The 10,712-nt window shown below is 42.1% G+C and overlaps 1 pseudogene; it reads right to left on the bottom strand.

The window, feature by feature from the left end:
- Positions 1-663: 663 nt before the first annotated feature.
- Positions 664-2,186, bottom strand: LOC114500992 (annotated as a pseudogene).
- Positions 2,187-10,712: the final 8,526 nt, after the last annotated feature.

The raw sequence follows: 10,712 nt of genomic DNA on the forward strand, positions 1-10,712 counted from the left end.
AGCCCTGGTTGCTCCCTGATGCACACTCTTCTCTTCCATCCTGCTACTGAACTTCCAATTTGCTTGACAGATTAGCCCCCTCAAGATCAGAGGATCTGTCTTGCAAAGCTGGTCCTTATCACACTGGCCAATAACCTGTCTCTCTTCTGAAATTCCAAAACACCACATTATGCCACATGCTGATTTGTTGATTAAAAACGAGATGATGCATTTAAAGCATCCACACAGGACCCCTTTTGTTTTCAGTAATCATAAATAATAGTCAGCATTGTTGTAATTGTAAGCAATCTCAATCCCCCTGCTAAGCTGGACAAATATTTGTTGGATGAGCAAATGGTTGGATGACTAGATAGGAACAGTAATGAAAATAGTGAATGTTGTTTTCATATTGAAAATCTTAAGATGGGCATGTGTGCATTTTATTTTTAAATTTAGACATATTTTTAAAATGGAAACCAAAGCTCTGAGAGGACAACTGCTGGAAGCTTTACCAATTCCTCAATTTTCCAATGTCATAATTTACCAATTTATCAATAGCATACTGTTTGTACCATGAAAAGTGGTAATGTATTCTTTCAGGTCCATTTTTTTCACAAGTTACAAAACATCTCAGGTTTCAAACAAATAAAACAGAAACAGACTCATAGATACAGAGATACAGGTTGGGGACACGGCCGGTGACCACCAGAGGCCCCTGCAAGGATCATCAGGGGCATGGAGCTGCCAGTGCAGACATCAGGAGCAAAAGTCTACTTAACGCACTAGTGACTGCAGGGCTCAGGGGCTTGCCTACCCAGAGTGTAGTTGGCTGGGGGTTTCTGAAGTTCCTGCCAGCAAACTTGACCTTGATGCCCAGTTCCTCCTCAATTCTGAGGAGCTAGTTGTACTTGACCAAGCACCCGGATTGGCAAGGGGCACCAGTCTTGATCTTCCCAGTGCAGAACCCCACCACCAGATCAGTGATGAAGGTATCCTCAGTCACCCCAGAGTGATGAGACATGATGACACCCCACCAATTGGACTGGGTCAGCTTGCACACCTGAAGAGACTCAGACACAGAACCAATCTGGTTCACTTTGAGCAGGAGGCAGTTGCACTATATCTCATCCCTGGCCTTGGCAATCTGCTTCGAAATGGTCACTATGAGGTCATGCCCCACTACCTGGATTCCTGCACTAGCAGTGAACTTGGGCCACGCTTTGCAGTCATCCTGGTCAAAGGAGTCTTCAGTGGACACCACTGGGTAGTCCTTGATGAAGGATATGCATAGTTTGGCCAGCTTATCAGGGCTGATGTACCTGCTGGGGTCATCAGGCAACTTGAAGTCCAGTTCATAATTTCCTGACTTGAAGAATTCAGAGGCAGCTACATCTATGCCAATGACAACCTTGTTGGTGTAGCCAGCTTTGCCCATGATGGTCCTCAGCTGCTCTAGGGCTTCTTTATTCTCCAGGATGTTGGGAGCAAACCCACCTTCATTCTCCCATGCTGGTGGCATCTTTCCCATAATTTCTCCTTGAAGACATTTTTCAGGTTGTGATAAACCTCTGCTCCAATGTGCATGGCTTACTTGAAGTTTGTGACACCATCAGAGAGGATCATGAACTCCTGTATGGCTGGCTTGTTGCCAGTGTGGGAACCACCATTGATGATACTGAAAGCTGGAACTGACAAGATGACCTTGGCATTGCCAGCCAGGTCAGCAATGTGGCAGTACAGGGGCAACCCCTTCTCAACAGCCCCAGCCTTGCAGATGGCTAGGGATGCTCCCAGAATGGCATTCACGCCAAATTTAGCTCTATTATCCATTCCATCCAGCCCTATCATCAGCTTTTTGATCTTCTCCTGCTCCACAATGCTCAGCTTTTTGCTAAGCAGAGCAGGCACAATAGTTTTATTGATGTGCTCAACAGCCTTTGAGACACCTTCCCCATGTAGCATGTCTTTTTATTGCCCCCGAGCTCTAGAGCCTCACAGATACTAGTTGAGGCACCACTGGGCACAGCAGCTTGAAGAGACCTTTTGTGGTGTAGAGATCCACCTCTACAGTGGGATTCCCACAAGAGTCAAAGATCTCACTGGCATGCAGCTTCAGAATAGACATGGTGAATTTCCGTCCACCGGTTGTTGCCACCCAGGAAAGAAGCAGGATGCTGCAGATGAGGAAGGCAAGCATTAAGCCCCAAGGTCTCCAAAATATGATTAAAACATGTTTATAAAATGTTTCAGGTTTTAGCACAGTTACCAGCAAAAGGTAAAAGGAGGAGAGAAAAAGCCACAGGAAAGTGCTAGTGCTGCTGGTACAGGTGCTACTGGTACTGCTGGTGCTGCTGGTGCTAGTGCTGTTGGTGGGGGTGCTGGTGCTGGTTCTAGTACTGGTGACACTGGTGGTGCTGGTGCTGAGGACCAGAGGTTCTCACTAGCTGGGCAAATTGCTCCTTTTCTGCTCACAGAATGCAAATACAAATCTAAGCCTTGGCATCATGGAGCCTCAGGTTCAGTGGAAAGTATTCAAAATCACAGATGTCACAGTCCTCAAATGACAAGGGTCTATTATAATTGTAATGTGCCTGGCACATGATACCATGGCTCTAATAGACATCCAAAACACATTAAACAATTGTTGTATTCACACACTTCTATAAAAGGGACAATTCACTGTTTATATCTTGAAAGTGAGAATATATGTGTGTGTGTGTGTGTGTATGTGTGTGTGTGTGCTTTTAAATGGGATTTCTAACATGTTAGAATTTATTTAAAAACCTTCAATTGTACTTGAGTTAAAGATGTGATCATCTTTTGCTTGCATTCATAACTTCACCCAAGAACAGATGAAAAGGTAATGAAGCATTGTTGAGTATACACTGAAGAGTTTTAGCTACTACAAGATAGCGTGAAATATTTATTCAAGTGTCTGCATTTCCACTTCTGAATAGATGAGAATGAATTTTCGGCCTCCTCAGATCATGAGCAGCAGCCTTTAGTTAAGAGTGTTGGAACAGGCTGGCTTTGACGAGACGCGCTGCATTAAGCACAGAAGACCAGCCAGGGAATTTGCTAAGCTGGGATGGATTAATGCAAGCTGTTAGCGCTAACTTTTTACAAACTCCTTTCCGGGTAATAACAGGGGAGAGTAGACACAGACTTGAAATTTTTGGCAGTAAAATTAGCTTTAACATATGACTCACTTTTTTTCTAAACATAGAAATGGGGTAGGGGAAAGCAACCTAAAATAATTAAGACTCTCTTAACTGGAAATGTATAGACAGTAGCCAGCTAGCACATTGGCCTGCCCAACCTCCATGTGGCATTCTAGAGCCAGGGTCTTTGCCCCATTACAAAATCGTCATGCTCACAGATGGCTGTCATTTTGGCTGTAATCAATGGCAGTCACTCTGTCCCCAGTGAAAAACACTCTGAGTCAGTCAGGGTAAAAATATTCCTTATTATAAGAAAGCGAAATGATGATGGAACCAGATAAGCAAGGATGCCCATCATTATTCATAGCCTCCTGGGAGAAAAACAAGCTCCCCTGCAACCCCCTAGTTTTCTGCATTTGAGTCATTCTAATTGAGAAACTTGAGCACATAAACACAGCATATTGGGGCAGGGAGAAAGCCTGCATGTGTTCAGTATGCTATCTGTTGTTGGATTTTTAGTTAATAGTAGATAAGAAGAGAAGGCTAATGGGTTAAGGGTTAGGTTCCAGTCTGAGGTACCATCCTGTGCATATTTCTTAATCTCTGTGTCTTAGTGTGCTTATCTGTACAATGGCAATAATGACACCTACATGACAGGCCATGTAAAGATTAGCATTCGTAACTGTACAAGAACATTTCTCAGATTCTGACACAGAGGTGGTGGCAATAAATACCAGGTTATAATCCTACTGAAGTTATTATTTCTAAACTATTTGACATGAAAACTCATTCTAGGTTATAACTAACACACCTTATGGCACCAAAGTTCTAGCTGGAAAGTGAAAAGTTCTGACAAACGGGTGATTTGGAATCTTATACATGGAAAACAGTGGGCAACTCCACCTACTGAGTTGGTGGAATTTGCAGCAGCCTCAGTCACACTGGCTTCCCCCACTAGAAGACCAAAAGCATTATTCATACTGAGTTCCTTTTCACCAATGCTCTGAGGCAATGGTGTCTACTTCTCTGAAGGAAATTCAGATAAAGAGGCTTGTTCCTGGGAGCACATGGATCTACAAAGGGTGGGTTTGGAAGTTTTGTACAATCGACTCCTTAAGCTCCCCTTTATGTTGGTATTTTCTGGCACTCAAAACAAGTCCCACAGGAAAGCCTCATTATCCTTCTCCCCAGGGTTTTAGCCGGCAGGGTTTCTTTCAACTTCTCTTTTGATTACTACACACACATGCATACACACACAATCATCCCTATAAAACCACATGAAACTTAAAAATTTTATAATATATGATGCTCGTCATTAGTAATCACGAAGGAAATGCAAATAAAAACCACAATGAGATAGCACCACACACCTGTCAGAATGGCTATCATCAAGAAGACAAGAGGTACGGGGTGGCAAGGATGTGGAGAACAGAGAACGCTTGTGCACTGTTGGTGGGACTCTAAACTGGTTTGGCCACTATGGAAAACTGCATGGAGGGTCCTCAAAAGATTAGAAATAGATTCACCATATGATCCTGCAATCCCACTTCTGGGTATTTATTAAAAAAAAATGAAAACTGGTTATTGAAGAGATAAATGCACTCCCATGTCTAGTGCAGCATTATTCACAGGAGCCCAGGCATAAAATCACCTAAGTGTCCATCAATGGATAAATGAATAAGGAAGATATCTATCTATGTCTATATCACACACACAATGGAATACTACCCTTTCATTTGTGACAACATGGATGGACCCTAAGGATATTATCTAAGTGAGATAAGCCAGACAGAGAAATACAAATACTATATGAATGAAATCCCTTATATGTGGACTCTAAAAATAAAACAAATTTAGAAAGAGAGAGGAATAGTGATTACCAGTGGCTCAGGGTTGGGGAGGGCAGAGTTGTTTAAGGGTACATTCTGGCAACTGTCAGACAAGTCCTGGAGATCTGATATACAGTACAGTGATTATAGACAACAAAACTGCATTATAAACATTTAACTTGCTAAGAGACTAGGTCTTAATTGTTCCCACCACTAGAGGAAATGATAATTAAGTGACAGGATGCAATAGAAGTGTTAGCTATCATGACAACAGCAATCAGCACAATATCAGCATATCAAATCAAGGTGTCATGTACCTTAGACTCACACTATGTAATATGCCAATATATCTCAATAGAAAAGTATATTAGAATATTCAAAAAAAAACTTCTCTGACATTGCAGCATGACACTGAATGCAGAAACGGGAAGGCAGCCACAAGAAAGCTGACAGCATCAGGGTTCACCCCTCGCCCCCACTCCACCATCTGGATCTTCACCCCAGCACCCAGGAAAGAGCACCCTAGCTAGTCCATGTGGCTTTGCCTTTACTCACACTCTTAGCATTCTTCCTTGCTGACCATTCCCCACACACCTCATTCACCTGGCCAATGACTGCTAATGACCACTGACTCTCGATTCAGGATCATCATCCTCTGTCTTCTTTTCCTGCCCTCCGTGCTCATCCTCCCTATGTGCGCTATGATTGTTTGAGCTTCCTCTGTGCTCAATTCTGGGTCTTCATCAGCCTAGGATATGAGTTTTATAAATATCCTCTTTGGCTATGGGTCACTTCCATTGCCTTGGTACACATCTGTGACTAAAGCACATATTGTAACTTGAAAGCAATTTCAATACAGTTGCATTTTAATGATGTAGTTAGTATAGCTCACATCCGAATGCCATCTGATGGTTCCCTTACCTCAAGTGACTGAAATGCCAGGGATCTTCCTTTTGAGTCATAGTATTTCTATATAGTAGTCCATCAACATACATTCCACAAGGGCCTAGGAACACCAGCTCTTTGCCTGAAATCTATATATTTTCTGTCTCTAGAACCTTCTGGCTAGCTACCTTCCCCCATATGTGATGTCAAACCAGCTTGGTTCTTGCCTTCCCTCAGCCCACCCTCATCATCCCCATTAACATCCCCTCCCCCAATCCCAGTTCCGTACCATCTGAAGCCTCCATTCTATTGTCAAGAGATCTTTTGTATGAGTCACTTTTTCCTGGATTGTTCCACTAACTTCTTTGCCTTAATTGGATCCTAGAAAACCCAGTGCCTCCCCACGCTCCTTTCCCCCACCTTCCCTACTGGAGCAGGAATAAGACTGGCAATCTACCAACCCACCACTACCACATCCAGACAATCATTCCAGAACAACAAGTCTCCATGCCTTCTCTCTTGCCATCTCCTTACTAACCTCAGCATACTTCTTCATGTTCCCAGTGAGCTTGCAATATACTCCCCCATTTTTGGAGGGCTGGCTCACAATTTTCCTCTTTGCTCTGCCTTGCCCCAATCTCACCCCCAATTGTACTGGATGAGTTCATAATCCTTAAGAACCTATCCAACATGCTGGCTTCAATCACCTAACATCTCTAGCTTAACACCATGCTTTTATAAAGCTCTTCAGCCACTTACAGATTAAACTTAATCTTGTAGCTTCAATCTAATTTCCCCTCTCTCTTTTCAACTTTTTTTATCTTTTATTTCACTCCTTCCCAATTCTCGAACTTGCTCTGTGAACACAATTCTACCTCTAGTTCTTGTGCTCCTGTATTTTTTCCACTGAGTCGACTTTCTTCCTTTTTTTTATGTGAACTGGACCTCAGAATCAACCATGTTTCTCACAGTCAATAACATCCAATACACCTGTGTCTTCCTGGTCATCTGCCACAATCAGCAATACCCTCCTGTCCCCCATCATCCATTTACTCCTATTTCTCAGTGTCCCATAATATTGATCATTGTTGATCAACTCCATTTCCTGCACCCTCCATCCTCATCGAACCCTAACTGCTGCTTGCCATCTTTTCCTCCAGCACTTGTTAATTCTCAAATTCATCCTTTCAAAGTCCCTTTCAAAATGTTTCCACTCTCCTGAAGGGAGCCTCTTGACACATTTTTTTACCCTCCGCTGGGGTTGCTTCATGCATTGCTTGCTTCCCCTCCCTTCTCAGAAGTTCTCTTTATGTTCACTCATGTCCTCTGCTTTTCTCTTCCACTTCCCTCCTCTAGCATAATGTGCCCTTTATTACCTGCAGATTCAGCTCTCCTGGAACCTTGATCTCACTTGGTTTCCCTCCTCTGGCACAATGGCCCATTAATTAATTGTGGGGTTTTTTTCTCATTTTCAGCTTTCTATTTTTTCTAATGGGGTCAAAGTTGAACTCATCATCTCCATCAACGTGCTGATCCCCCTGCACATTCCAGCTACATTGATATTATCACTATAATGCCAATCATACCAGTTAGAAATGTATTTTCAGTTCTATCGCATCCCCTTTTTCCAGTCTGTGGCCAAGAATGTTATCTGCTCAGCAAAATCCATGTCCACATCTCTTTGTGGCCACACAGCTAGACTATTATACGTTTCCCAGACTCCTTGAAGTTAAACATAGTTGTGAGAATGGAATGTGAATGGAAGTGATGTGTACCACTCCTTGGCCACATCCAATTTCCCACCCAGTTCCTTCCATCCGGTGTTACTTTTAGGTTTCCTGGAATTGAAATGATCCTCAGATCAATCATGGAAGTTATGTGTTGAAAATGGTAAGAGTTTCTATTAATGTGGCTTTCCACAATGGCATTTCTGCAAATGTCATTGTGGAAGAAGGCAACATCTCCAACTTGTTTATCTGCCCAGTACTGTTACATTTGCAAAAAATGATCTTGCATTGTGTTGGAACCATGGTATATTTTTGAAGTCTACTTGTTATATCAATTAAACTATATAACTAATACATCCCCAAATGTCAAGCACTATTGATTCTACTTATGCAGCATCTTTTCTATCAGCTGTTCCTTTTCAGAACCACTACTGCCACTGCCAGGTTCAGCTTAATCTTCTCCCTCACATGATCTATTACAGTGGCCTCTGATTGGTCTCCCCGCCTTCAATATCTTGTCTGTAACATCAAACCCATCATTAATACTAAATTTCTTAAAACAAAAGTCAGATACTTTATCCTGTACCTCTAGAAGCCTTTGATGTTCACAGAATAAATCTCATACTGCTTAGCACAACACTCAAGGTGTCACACAGACTTGCCTTAAACTGCCTTCAGACATTCATTTACTTTGGGACCAAATGAAGTGTCCCTCATTTTTGTTTCTACTTGTGCTATTCATTCACCCTACTCTAGGTTCACAAATGCAATATTCTCTTACCTTTCAATTTCCAAATGTTCCTCACATATGAAATATTACCAGATCCTATATTTACAATTAATTATTTCTTCCTTTACCATTTACATGTTCTAGTATTTAGTAGCTATCTCCTCAAAGTAAATTGTTTATATATCCATCTTTCCTACCAAAATAAATAGTCCTTGAATATGTAGCATCAATGTATTAATCTTTGTATTCTTTCTGTTGTGCCCAGGACATAATATTTGCTTAACAATTTTTGCACCCAATTACACTGTGTGGGTTCCCCCCACCCCACACCACCAAGTAATTCTCCGACATCCACTGGACACCTATAATTCAACTCAATTCTGACACTATCTACCTGGAGATAGCATCAGATCCCACAGGTTAAGGGCTCAGTCCCACAACCCCCCCCCCCTTGTACATACATACACACTTCAGATTACAATCTTAAGTCCAGGGTGTCATCTGTGCTTCTGACCTACCAGATATAGATTAGAGATTCCCAAGACCCCCTCCTTGGGTTCAATTAATTTGCAAGAGTGGCACACAGAACTCAAACATTTTACTTACTAGATTACTGGTTCATTATAAAGAGTACAACTCATGAACAGTCGCATGTGACAGACCCATAGATACATAGAAAGGGCATGCCACTCTCCCCACATTTGCATGTGCTCAGCAACCCAAAAGCTCTCCAAACTGCATCTTACTGGGGTTTTATGGGGGCTTCATTATGTAATCATGATTGACTAAGTCATCAGCCACTAGCCACTGAATCAACCTCCAGCCCCTCTTTCCTCCTCAATGTCAGGAGTAGAGATACTAAAAATTCCTACCCTGAAATCACATGGTTGGTTCTTCTGGCAACCAGCTGCCATTTTTAGGTGCATTCCAAAAGTCACCTGTTAACAACAACACAAATACACCTTTTTAGGCCCATCACTTAGAAAATTTCCAAAGGTTTTAGGATCTCTGTGCTGGAAACAAAAACCAATGTTATAAATCATAATATTATAATTTTAACAAACAATTGTTGAAAAAGAAAAACACCAAATTCTAGGAAGAAAGAGAAAGGAGAAGGAGGGACAAGAGGAGGAAGGAAGGAAGGAAGGAAGGAAGGAAGGAAGGAAGGAAGGAAGGAAGGAAGGAAGGGAGGGAGGGAGGGAGGGAGGGGAGGGAGGAAGGAAGGAAGGAAGGAAAGAAGGAAGGAAAGAAGGGAGGGAGGAAAGAAGGAAAGGAGGGAGGGAGGGAGGAAGGGACAAGGAAGACAAAGAAGAAATATTTAGTTGTATAATTTGAAGGACACCCCTTCCTAAACCTAGAGGCTTGGCACTTACTGTAGTGAAATGGAGAAGTGCCAGGCATGGTGTAAAACACATGTGGGTGCTGGTCCCAGCTCCTCTACTTAGCAAGTCAACTCACCCTAAGTCTCAGTCATTTCATCTAAATAAAATGAAGATGGTGTGAAAATTAATAGACTTCAATGAAGATTGGAATCAGGAGGACCTGGAGGGGGAGCTCTCACCCCCTACCATTCATTCTCTATTGCCCCCCAAAAGAGAAGTGTCTTGCATCTACATCCAGAAGATTTCTATTCTACTACCCCAACAGGGAGAAGGAAGATTGTCTCCTCCCCCAACAATGATCCAGCCAATGAGAGAGTGACAACCCAGCCAATGAAAAACCTCTATACTCCAAACTCCCAGTTTTCTCCAATGGAATCGTTGTTTATAACAGCCCCCCCAACTTTCCCTCTCCTCTACAAAAGAACATTCTCCTTTGTCCTCTGGACTTGCCTACAGTTTTGCCATAGCTTGCATGTCTTGAATTGTAATTCTCCACTATTCCTGAATATACCTATTTTTTGCTGGTAAAATTACTTTTATTTTTAAGGTCAGCAATAGTAATACCTACTTCATACAGTTGTTGTGAGTCTTAGAAAACTATGTAACTATATCTATGAAGGCCTTGGTCTAGAGTATGGTGCATAGTAAACACTCAATAAATGACCATCATTGATAATAACCCTAAGTGCCCTTTGGAAATAGGCAGGAACTAAAATTTAAATGTGCCATCTCTACTATGCAATCTTCTATGACTTCCCTGGTAATTATTCACAAGGAATTATACATTTGCTGGCATTCCCTCATTTCCTACATATTGCCACCATCCTTGCCTTTCTAATGAGTTCAGTGGAATCCTTACTTCAAGGTAATCAAAAAACTGTTTTCTTAACAGAAACAGTACATTAGCCAATGGTATATAGAAGCTATATTTCCTAAGCAACCGAAATCCCAAATAATAGTCGCCCTTGACTTCACACAGAGGTGCTGAAGGTGTTTTCGGACTCCAGCTCTTAACCTGC

Source organism: Phyllostomus discolor, chromosome 3 (genome assembly GCF_004126475.2).
Source record: "Phyllostomus discolor isolate MPI-MPIP mPhyDis1 chromosome 3, mPhyDis1.pri.v3, whole genome shotgun sequence".
Taxonomy (NCBI): Eukaryota; Metazoa; Chordata; class Mammalia; order Chiroptera; family Phyllostomidae; genus Phyllostomus; species Phyllostomus discolor.